The sequence below is a fragment of the Ixodes scapularis genome, unplaced genomic scaffold, assembly GCF_016920785.2.
Source record: "Ixodes scapularis isolate PalLabHiFi unplaced genomic scaffold, ASM1692078v2 PGA_scaffold10__122_contigs__length_95168666, whole genome shotgun sequence".
In the NCBI taxonomy this organism is placed as follows: Eukaryota; Metazoa; Arthropoda; class Arachnida; order Ixodida; family Ixodidae; genus Ixodes; species Ixodes scapularis.
Genome location: NW_024609836.1, coordinates 60,980,763 through 60,993,296, shown reverse-complemented (window position 1 = coordinate 60,993,296; position 12,534 = coordinate 60,980,763).

The following is a 12,534-nucleotide window of genomic DNA, read 5'->3' as shown; positions in this document are numbered from 1 at the left end:
GGCCAGGAAGTCGGCCACGGACTTCCGGTCGTCGTAGCCCGTGTACAACGGGACCGGCACTTGGGGTCGTGGCCCTTGCCCTTGGGGTCCGTGGTCAGCCAGGACCAGGCGTTGCGCGACTGTGTCGCACAGGTTGGCCACCCGAGCCATCAGGTCCACGGACGTCGGGTCAGGCCCCTCTCCGGTCTCGCCTTGGTCTGCGGCGGCTCTATGGCGGGTCTGCATCGCAGTAGCAACCGCAGAAAAACAAGCAAACAGAAAAAACAGAACAAAACGAAACACAAAAGAACGGAAAAACACGCAATATACTACAATATGCACACTATTCACAACGGCCAAGCCCCGATGGCAAAGATGGCGTCCGGTGGCCGAAGCCTAGTCGAACGACCACGTAGGCCTATCGGGGATGGCGAAAGCGAGAAAACCGGGCGAACACGCCTAAAACGGGCTAAAAGCCTGCGGTCCAACCCGCGGGCGAGCAGTAGGCCTCGCGTGGAGCGCCAAATAATGTAGGGTTCGGTGCTACTGCTCACCCGCAAGAAGGACCAACGAGGCAGATCTCATAGAACACACCTTTACTGTCTGGCGGCAGCCAACCGACTGCCCAGCCCCCCGAGCCTCGAGCGTGGCTCGCGCGCACGTTGCGCGCCGGGCGCGGAGCACAGGTTCTTTTGCCCGATGATAGGCCGCAAATCCCACAATATATATATATATATATATATATATATATAACGGGCATGGCGGCGGGAGGCCGAAGGCGTGGGTATAAAACTGAGAAGAAAGAAACCCTTAGTGAAAAACAGCAACAACGGATGATTTAATCTTCGACGTTTCGGCCGGAGTCCGGCCTTCGTCAGGAAGCTTCCTGACGAAGGCCGGACTCCGGCCGAAACGTCGAAGATTAAATCGTCCGTTGCTCTTTTTCACTAAGGGTTTTTTTCTTCTCAGTTATATATATATATATATATATATATATATATATATATATATATATATATATATATATATGTTTTTGTTGTTGTTGCACTTTATTAAGATAAGGATGGCGCGATGGCCTGGAGATGAAGAGCGGTCCCCGCTCGAAACGTCGTAATAAACTTCGAATTAGTAACAACGACAGTGCGCATCTTTGACTTTATATATATATATATATATATAGAGAGAGAGAGAGAGAGAGACAGAGAGAGAGAAAGATGCAGGGTGAAGGTAAAAAACCGTCACCCTGCATATAGAAATATATATATATATATATTCCGGAAAGATCGTTAGCCCGGGATACGCTTGAAGTCAGTTCTCTTGGTAAATAGGGGCGATTTTTTCTGGTGTAGTACTACTGCTAATGTTAAATTTCTGACGTACCTTAGGCAGTGGTGCTGACAGTGTAAAGTCGGTCCCGTCTTATGCGCTATATTGCAAGTAACTGAAGCAACGACTGATTACCTAAATTTAAAAAGTCAAACAAACTTGAAGGAAGTGTGTTCGTTACGGTGGCGATAACAGTCTGTTCTATTGCAACCACGACATAACCTGATAACTATCTTGATTGTCTGTTCTTGCTTCAGGTTTCTTCTCGTAAGGTAACTGCTTCAAATAATATAGAAAGTTACAAAGCACTAATTCTTATCACAAATGCAAAATGAGTGATTCTATTTTTGGGGCAGTAACCGCTGTGAATAGAAAGCCATCAGCGTCGTTTGTAACTAATAAAAGGGTAACCTTTGAGAAAAAAGCTACGCGACAACTTTGTTTTTTATTGACAAATCTCACGGGAGGTCACGTCCTGGATTCTGTGTTCGTAGAAGTAATTTTTTTCTTATGTAACTGATCAACCTTGTCCCGAACCGTTCCCGATAGTGTAACAACGCCAGCACAAATTTCTTTACACTGGAATAACGAACAATCTACAACAACGCCTAGAAGACAAGGGTGTGTACATTCCCATTAATTACCGCCTAAATAAATCGCCGTAGGGACGCGAGGTTGAAATATCGCGATTTAGAATATTGTGTTTTACATCATCGCCGTTTTACTAGCCACTTCCAAGGAAATATGATTACCAAGAAAACGTTGTGCCATTGGTAAACGCTCTTCATGGACGCTTCCTGGAAATCTGCCACAAGGAATTTAAACGGGCAAAGGATGACACTTGGTTTGTAAATTTTGTCATGCTTCAATGCTCACAATGTTCATAGTCTCTCGAGTTCTGTACCAGAACAAAAACAATGTGGTCAATCGCAGCTTTTTAGAAGATACAGTGGCAAATATTATATTCCGTTGTTCGAGTGTAACAGCAGAAAGAAAACCAAAACAGGTTTTCCAAGTAACCGTTAGAGCTCTAATGAACAAAACCTAATACAGCAAAACAATTGATTGTGCTTTTCAGCAAGTCCAGAAAACGCCCTAATACACCTCATACAGGTGGAAAATTTAACGTTGTGAGCATTTTTAACTAACCAAAAGTCAATAAAAAAAACGTCCACTGCCTTTTTTTATTAAAAATCCGCAGAACGAGCGCAAAGCTAGCTATAGGCATCTCTATGTCAGAAGCACTAAAGCAAATGCAAAAGGTGCAATAAAAAACAACCTAGTTCTTTTTTTTTTTAGTTTTGAGTCGTAGAAAGGCGACGTACTCAATCCTGGACATTTAAAGCCGATATTTAAGAGCGTGCGGTTATAATAAGGATTGTACTTTCTATCGTAAATATTAAAAACCTCCAAGGAATGAAGAACCAGCAAAATATAAATGGTAATTTCCTTGTTGGCAACGGACCTAAATTTTTCCCAACTTTAATATAAAGGCCGTCGGCCGCCAACAAATTATATTCCTATTTATTATTTATTGTTTCGTTTCCATCGGATTGCAGCAGCTTTTTGGTAGTTACCACTAATTCCTGGTAATGGACGTGAGACCGGGATTCCGAAGTTTTGTGTTCTGTGGCACACGATTCGTCCCTTTGGAAGTTTGGCGGACTCGTCTATGACAACCTACGTGTCAGTGAAACTCGATCGTAGCTGGACATATAATAATTTATTTATATTTTTAGTCTTCTCTCGCCAAAACCGCTAGTCACTCTCTCGCCTGTTAATTACCAGAGCAGTAGTTCTCGTCATATTACGTGTAGACGTCAAAATATCAAAATAAAAAGTACAAGAAATGACAGAGCGGAAACTTATCCTAGTCCTTAACTACAAATAAAGTGCAAACATCGAAGAGCTTAAATGTGCCCAGGCCCTGATTTTGGTTCCGCGAAAGCGATATCAAATTTGCGTTTCGCAGAGCCAGCGAATACTGCGTTCGTTGACGGTTCATCTGCTAACGCGAGCGAAGAACGCTCCGAGTCTCCTACGAAGCGCCATTCGCAGATTCGCAGACGAAAACAAAATCAAGAAAACGCCGTACGTAATACACTAACAGAGCGGGAAAAAGTTGATCGTCTGCTACGTACCGAAAGCCGCGGCGAAATGGGATCTTACGCGGGCTAAACTTGATTGTTTGCTCTTTCACGTTCGAAGCCATTGACAACTCGCGCTTCGTTTGCACGTCTCAAGTTGTTCTGCTCCCGTAAACAAACTGGCATTGACTGATGAATTAAAAATGACTAAGAGGGAAGCACATCCAAGGCAGCGAGACCTTTCTCGATACTTGTACGTTGGTGAGACGTCGTCACCAACACTCTATTCGATTGTGAACTGGCGAACCGGTCAAAAATGCATCATCGGTTGTTTACATGCAATCTGTGACTCCGCGTTCTATCAACTCTGGAGAACTCGCTGGATTTCACCGTAGCTATAATCGGACTCCAGAGCAGCACGAATCTAACCTGGGACTCTTGAACGTTCATCATACGAGGGTAATGAAATTGCAAGGGGCTGGCAGTGAGAATCGAATTCGATAGGCAAGAGTGTATGCATCGCAGGACCTCACACCACATTATGCTGAGCTGCTTGGCGATATGTTTTTTTTGTCAACAACCGTAAATTTTCTTCTTTTTTTTTTTACGATTGTGAGTTTTAACGTACGTTAGAACTGACGCATACACTGACTCGTGCGGCCAGCCCTTTGGCGTTTTTTTCTGGAATTATTACTGATTCTTTTATTTTCAGTTTCCCGCTCAATTCTAAAGCTCTCTTTGTTCCCCGCAAATTATTCTATGTCACTCCGGCCCGTGTCGTCGTAGGTTACGCAGAGAAAGACGTTCAATCGTAACAATCCAAAGGGCGACACGGAACTGCGGCATTTGAAGATCGAACGTTTGCTCCCACCTCCGGTTTCATAAAATACGGGCATGTCAGGACAAAGTGGCGCTAGCCTTGCCACAAGCAAAGACTAAAGTTTCGTTACAACTGACTCCGAGTTCCAAAAAGGGAGTTTGATAAAAGCAACTTAGATTCCGGGGCCATGGTATGCAAGGTCGCGTTTACAGAAAACGCTATATGAGGTACCTGAAGCAAGATGAAGGAAAGGGTATGTTGAAGCCAGAGGTTCTTCTTTATCTGTGCCAATTTGCTATTTATGGTGGCGTGAAATTTAATCGAGAACTAGGCATGTGGCGCCATTAAGAGGTTATAAAGCACGCTGGATGCAGGCCTTTGATAAACTTCGCCTCTAATTGAAGGCGATTTGTGTTGACGAACCATTGCGTACATAAATGCCGCGCGTTTTACAGCGCACTCGAGAGTACAGCAGTCTAATAAAACGCCGCTGACAAGCGGTGGAAAGCACTTTTTTTATATTACCATTTGTGATTGGCTACGAGTCACCGTCGGTATGGTTGTGACTTCTTTTTTGTGTGTGTGTCCGTGTGCTCAGGCAATAGAAGCGGCCGCCCGTTGAAAACAAAGCTAAACTCGCATTGTGCTATTGTTAGAGATAGCCAGAAAATGGAACTGACCATTATGCTTATTTTGACCTGGACGACTGAGGGATATCTAGCTAAACTACAAGTTTTCATACAATGTTGAATAAAAGCAAATTTAGTTCAATGTCCGTTATTAAGGCGCCTAGAGAGCAGTGCGATTAAAACGTACCGATATCAACTCAGTATAGTACTTCTTAAGTTCCTCGTTTAGGCTAACAAAATGAATAGGTTGTTTTGTAGCTGGTAAAGGTCTGAAGCCGATATTATTATTAGTAGCTTCATTCGCAATATACATACGTTGGAAATTAATCCGAAGCCCCTTCAAATGTACACAGGAGTGGTGGTAAAAAGGTACTCCCCAATTAAAATAATCGTATATTTTATGTCAGTCTAGGTATTACATTTCTATAAGTTATTGGAATTTCTGTTTAAATGCGCACTTTAATCTCGTCACGCGTTTGGTATTTTGAAAAAATTATGTCATTATATTGCACAGCTGGAGAAAGAACCCAAAAGAAAACACGATAAAAATAAAAAAAGACACTTACAAAATGTAAGCTTCAGTCGTAAATACCTTAAGCGTTAAAAAGAAACACGACTCAAGAATTTCAGATCTCAAAAGCAAAAACTTCATCAAACTGATAATCCTAAGTGTAATAGATGGAACCATTTGTGCCTTCTCCGCATCCTCTTCGATTCAAAGGGTCAATCCCCACAAAAGCGAGAAACAAATCCGCTTCTTTGTGCGAAGGAAATCGGCCAAGATTTTCTTCGCTCCAAGTCTGCAAGAAAATAAAGGCGCAGAGAAGAGCAAGGATTCCCCAGTCAACTCAAAAGTCCTGTTCCCATAGCAACGAGAAGCCCTTTCCACCCTTCATCCGTTCGCCCACAGCGGTACACCTCGATCCGTTGCTCGCCCGTCGAACTTGGCCCCTCAGGGCTTCAAAATTCTTTCACAAGGGGGCAACTTTTTTAATCTCGGAGTCAGCGACGCAAAAATGCGTCTTCGTCTTTCCGGGTCCACTCTCCATATGGCACACTTCTTCTAACACCAAAACACGGGCTCCAATGGAAAAGGTGAAGTGAAGAGATGGCAAGGGTGAAAGGGGCGGTCTGAAGAGCCGGGAGGGATGGGAAGAATAGGAGAAGTCATGTGAAGGGATATGAGAGGTGGAAGTGGTCACGTGAATAAAAGGGCTAGGGTATGTGGAAAAATGGGGATGGGAGTGGTGATGGGAAGGAATGGGAGGAATTGGAGAGGTTGATGTGAAGAAGTGGGAGGGAAGGGGAGATTTGATATGAACAGATAGGAGGGATAAGAGAGGTGATGTGAAAGAGTGGGAAAAGCAATGTAAAGGGATGCGCGTCAAGTCGCGTGCGTGTTTCGCATAAAATTACCTGCAAACATGTTTCAAAAGACCAACTATGCATTGAAAACTCAAAATGAGGAGTGGAATATCACGTTCAAGCTTCCATGATCTGCTCAGGAAAAAGATGGGCGAAAAAATTATACCCATCCGTACAATTCACATCAATGTGAACGCAATGAAAGTTTAACGGTAATTTTAGGTACAACATATTATCCGGTACTCTGGAATGCTGTAGCATCCTTTCAAATGATTTTTTTTAATTTTAATTTTTGTTCTTTAGCTTTAAGTGTGGGAAATATTATCTCTATTTAGGCATACTCCTATGTTTGGTGGTATTTTTCTATGTTTATATCACAAACGACAACACTCCACTGTGTAACTCCTATAACTGCGCTTTGTGGTGTAAACAACATGCCATGTGTTGGCCTTTTTTTCGAGAACATAAATGAGGAAAACAATAAAAACCACTCAAGCTTTGGTGCTTGAGACGTTATAAGCAAATAAGCTATTTCACAACATTTCGACATTTTATAGGGTAATCTGTATGAATGCTTGGGACAGGCTATAAACCGGAGACAAATCTTGTTCAGAAAAGCAAAACCTAATAAAACAAGTAGAGCGCCTCCTAAAAAATCACGCTATTTGCCTAAGTTAGAGAAGGCTTGATTTGTGAATAATTCGCTGAATTTTTTATAATATATATATATTCTTTCATATATACACACGGGAATGTTTAGGAGGCATGCCCTGCACTAAAATATTGGAACCCCATGAACCTCCAAGCAATATATAAAGCCGATACGTCTTCATATTTACTTCAAAAGGCGCCTTAAACCATAAATATTGAAGCCAGACCCAACAACAAAGGCTGGGTTCAGATGTTGGCCACTTGCATTTATCACTGCCCTACTTCGGCAACAAAATGGAAAATAAAACTTCTAAACACAATTTCCTCTCTTTTCTTGGGTTCAATAAGGCATCGAAGAAAGAGAAACGTTCCAGGAAACTTATTTCATGTGATGAAAGTTATTTACTGAAATTATTATTTACTGAATATGAATTATTACTTTGAAGCTTTGTGACCTCGAAGTGGAAAAAAGACGGTATAATCAACTCAAGATCCGCACACTTTCATTCCACCAAACAAATATAATGTTATTCACTGCGGAGGCCGTCTCTTTCTCTTTCTCTCTCTACAAGAATTTATTTTTCTTAACCGTTTGGAGGGTGTTTGAAGTGAATAGCTTAACATTCTGCGTTGCAGCGCTTTGTGGTGTTCGCTTTTTTTAACTTGCTCGTTATCTTTCAGTTATTGCATCTTATGTATAGTAAATTCCTCAAACCTGCTAAACAAGCTCAATGGTTTACGTAAAGGGATTATATATGACTAGTTGATTCATTACAATGTTTACCTCGCCAAATTGATAAAATCGACAAATTTTATTTGTCTATTTTATCATAATCGTTATCGACGTCGGTGTGTAGGTCCATTAATTTTACGTGTATTTATTTATTTCTTCAGACTTACTGCATCAAACAAAGAATTGTGTTCAACTTTGCCATTTACGGGTTCATTTTACAAGGACTTAATAAGTATAAAATTAGATGGCTTAAAACATAAATCGCGCATAGACCGCCATCACCTTTAAGGTCGCACATTAAACACTTTCTAATGTGATGTATCCGCAGTGTGAAACGAAATTTCATACTGTAAAATATTTCGTCTCGCGATGGCAACCTATAGTTCGTGTCACATACAAGAAGAGCCTTTAGCCTGAATAAAAAAGTAGTTTACATGCGACAGTCTATATAATGATCATGGTTTTGCAAACACTACTAAGGTTTCCACTCTAAATAAAAAAAGAGAAGTCGTTACACGGAACCTCAGCTTCAATTTGAAGAACAGGTATTTCCTCTACCAATATTTCTTCATGTAGAGCTAAAAAGAATTCGAAGTGCACGAATACCAGACTTTTATACAAGTTTACCCATGCCGTGTACCTCATTACAGGATTGACCTTAAGCTACGGTTTATTTTCTTACGTAATATTTATACATCATTTTTGTTCGAACCCTTATCTTACCACCAATATGCCTATGTTGTCTCCTACTTTAAAAAATAATTTACTGCAGTCACTAGGAGTCAATATTGATTGTGGCTGTCCTTTTTTAATGAGTCGCCGCGGACTCCCGATGACTTCGCTGATGTTGTTGATGTCAAATCTCCAGAAGATGGTGAGCGAATATGTTTATATACAGGGAAGGTGAATATGCAGCAAGTTTTATGAATCAAGACGGGAACCTTCTGGGCCCTTCCCTGATCCTCTCCGCTGCTACTCGAGGTGAGGTCCGCCCATCTAGCTTCGGACAAGAACGCAGCCGTCGGAGATACAAAATTCTTAAATCGTCTTGCATTCCCTAAGCTCTCTTTCTTTCTCTCTAGAAAACAAAACGCACAAGGAGCGACACTTGAAGCTGATATCATTTTCCTTGCAGACTATTAATTAAAGCTCACATCACCTCCTCTTTGCTCTTCTCATTTGTGAAATCTGACGTCTGGTCTCAAGTTCTGCTTCCTTGCCACACGAATGGTCAATAGCATGCAATAGTATCGTGTGGAAACATAAACCCGCGCTTCTATGGCGTCAGTACAAAGGGCACGCTCGGAAAGGACATCCGATACACCGGAATCCAGCTGGTGATAGCGTTTCCCACGGCTCGGTGGAGGCATTCTTTCTTTCGAACGAATGCAAACGAAAACCGGTCGGGCCGAAGGGCACTTTGATAACCGCGCGCAAAAACGAATGCTTTGTCATGAATTTAATTAATATACCTTCAAGCATTAGTTTTATACTTTATGTATGACATATACGTAGCGGGGAATAGTTTTAATGCGAAAGCATTAACTATCCCATAGAGCGGTCCCGGTGGCTTCTGTAACCGCAAAAAAAAAAATCGCTAAAAAATGCCCATTTTTTTATTGGCTGAACAAAACGGCTCCTAGATAGCCATTGGTGGCCGCTTCATGGGAGCGCGCGCTCGGCCAGCGGTCGCAACTTCGGCAGTAGTTAAACGTGGCCGTCCACGCCAGTAAACCTCACGCGATCTAAGGGAGTGGAAGATCAACATTCGTCCCTTCGCATTCACAACTCATAAAAAAGTGCTTGGGTGTCCTCAGATTTTTATTTTTTGTCAAAACAAAACAAACATTTTTTCTCTGGAAGCTACGTTTTTTTCTCAGAAGGCTTTTTTTCTTTTTCTTTTTTTTTAATCAAAGTGTTTTTTGTGTGTTCTTTTTTTTTTTTTTGTTTCACGAAACCTGCCACCAGCTCGGCGGTTGCATCACATCGTGTCAGGGAAACTTAGAAAGACGGACTGTGAGATGTAAATAAACTTCAAAACAAATCAACGACAAAACAAGAAGTTGCAGTAGCAACGGTTTCGTAAGCAGGTTTACAGTAATTGATGCGAACCCATAATAATCCCACAATCGTACCCCACCAGGACCATCCTTCCGAATAACAATGCAGGTATCAAACAAAGAAGCAACAAAAGCCTTGCATTTCAGTTTGGACAAGTACAAGCACTCGTAATTCCCCAGGCGCAGAAAGACAAATAAAACCGTGATGGAAACCCCCGCAGAAACTGCTCGTGATTCAGACAAAAATCGAAGCGCCGACAAACAAATCCTTGTTACGCATTTCATCTGTGAGAAAGAAAGGCTCTAGGGAAATGCAGTTGCATAACTGTCCCAAGCAGACGCTAGAAATTAACCCGCGATCAAAACGACCCTTCGGACCTTGGTCGCCCGGCCAGCCATCGCGTCAAAGTTTCAGCGCCGTCACCAAGACCTTGAGAGAGCCACTAGTTCGCGCAACTCTCCCAGAGTCCACGGATAATGTCGATGATATTTTCTACACCTCACCAAGAGCACGTATGGTGGCCGCTGCCCTGTAAAGCGTGCTCTGCCTGCATAGCAGCGAAGCATTAGGAGAAGCCGCGCGCTGGTTGAGGTCAAAGCAGTGTAAGTGGGAACGCGTTATACTTTTGGTAACGTAGTAACGTACTCGTTACAATTCTCAAAAGAGTAATAAAATGACGTACTTACGTTACTGATCTGGAGCAGCGGGTAACTCAGTTACGTCACTCGTTATATTGTCATCCAAGAGATTTGTTTGGTGGTTCAAGGTGCCAAGTCATTTGAACTATTGCGTTTTTCACGCTTCCATTGCATTTGTCCCAGTGAGTATTCGGCTAGCATTGTAAAAAATAACGTTATTAGGTTATGTGTTTACATGGGCATAATGTTTCTTGAGATAGGGTGATGCTGGATACCTACAACGTCAAAAAAGTTAAATGTTTTATTTCATGAGTAAAAGTACCGTATTTACTCAATTCAAAGCCGACATCGATTTTAGGCAGACACCCCAAAACGGTAAGGCCAAAAAAAAAAAAAAATCCTCAAGTCTGGGTTGATCAGAAACGAGCGGTAAAACACCATAACTTAAACACAGAACGGCAGTTATTTCCAATGTTGCCGTTGGGCGGTTGGTGAAAGTAGCCAAAACACAGGTCAAAAGTAGCCAAAAGTAGCCATTGTATTTGTCTTGGCGCCAAAAATGTCGCCACCATTTTTTTTTTTCTAAAAAAAGAATCGTCATACGAAGGAAATAAAATGACGCTATATCCAGCCTTAATCTACGTGAATAAACGCTCCCACATCTAAAGTAATTGAGGGTAAGCTTTTTTAACACGCTCAATGGCACATCAAATGTGGAGGTCATTTTCTCTTGCAGCCAAAGCCCGAACTCTAGTCTCAAAATCTCCACAAGGACGTCCAGCTTCATCTTGTTTTTCATTTGAGTTTTTGGAAGTGAGACATGAGAAAACATGCGCTAAAAATCCGCATTCGATATTGGAAGTGACAGGAGTCTCAGCGCACCTTCTGCGAGATGTGAAAAAGGGCACACTCCAGAAACGCTCCTGTAAGTTGGAGCTCCGTGGCAGAAGTTGAGGCAGGCTGTACTATCCAGTGTGCTAGAAACTGACTGCAGGTGTCGAATTTCTGCTTTTAGCTCAAGAGAAGATCAGCCAAAAAGTGAACTGGAAGTCTCAGTATGTCTGCTCAGCTCCTGTCACTCTCTGTGGTCGCTGGGTTTATGGCATTGAGCCATCGAAGTGCGGACGAAGAATTAGAAAGGGGTAGTTGCCATTTTATTTAAGAAATAAAAACAGCACTCCGGAACATTCTTTTGATCTCCAATCGAAAGTTTCGATAGCTTCTCGCTAAAGACGTCTCCCAGGTCTGCTGTTTCTGGACCCAGGAAGATAGATCTCATATTGTCCAGGTCCAAGTCCAGGTTTTTTTGTTTTTGTTTTTTTTCTGAATGTTTGGGTAGGTCCCTATAGTGCGGACGAATTTTGCATTTGCAGACTTTAGACTTTACGGCCGTTCCGTTGTCAGCAAATGGCACCAAGCCTGCAAGAAGTATTGGTGAAGAACATACGAGTGAATAACAGCGCGGCATAGACGCAGCGTTAATGTTTTTATACACAGCATGCAAAAAGAAAATTTGTAATGAAGCTTATCATTAATCTTGCTGTCTTTTCTCCACTCGTCGCGGAAGCTATAATTTTTAAAGACTGTAGTAATACCTGGAAATGATGCAGCGTATCATTTTAGGGCCCGTTAGAAAACAAAAGGAAACAATTAAGTTTACCAAGGAAGCCTGATTCTAACGCAGCGGTTGCTTCCGTTTATATTATGTTTTTGAACTTGTAATTGACCTCTCTTTCAGTATCGTGATGACCGGAACATGCCGCATCTTTCTCGTAATTTCCTTTTAAAGGTACTTGTAATGTCCGAAATTATCTCATCTCTCTGACCGAGTATAAACATTCCCTGTACTAAAAATTCGCTAGAATATAAATTAAAAGAAGCCAAAAAGTAGCCAAATAGGCCAAGGACCCAACTTAAACATTTTGTCGCCAGACCTTGCTCCAAAGTAGCCACCAATGGCAACACTGGTGATTTCATAGCCGACGGGGGTGTTAGCGGTTTGGTTTCGCGTTTTCGAATCAAAACACGAGCAACGCTGCGAGTCACTGTGTGCAACAAACAAAAGTAAACTTTTTATGTGTGTGTGTGCGTGTCCGCGAACGAGAGAAGGGAGGGGGTAAGGCGCAAGGTGCATGGCTGGCATGCGCATCGCGTCCTTCTGCCCTCCTTTTCCCCCCATTGCGTAGCGAGGGGCATGCGGAAATGCGGGAGCTGCAGGGCAGCGGAGATGCGAAACCCGACGCCC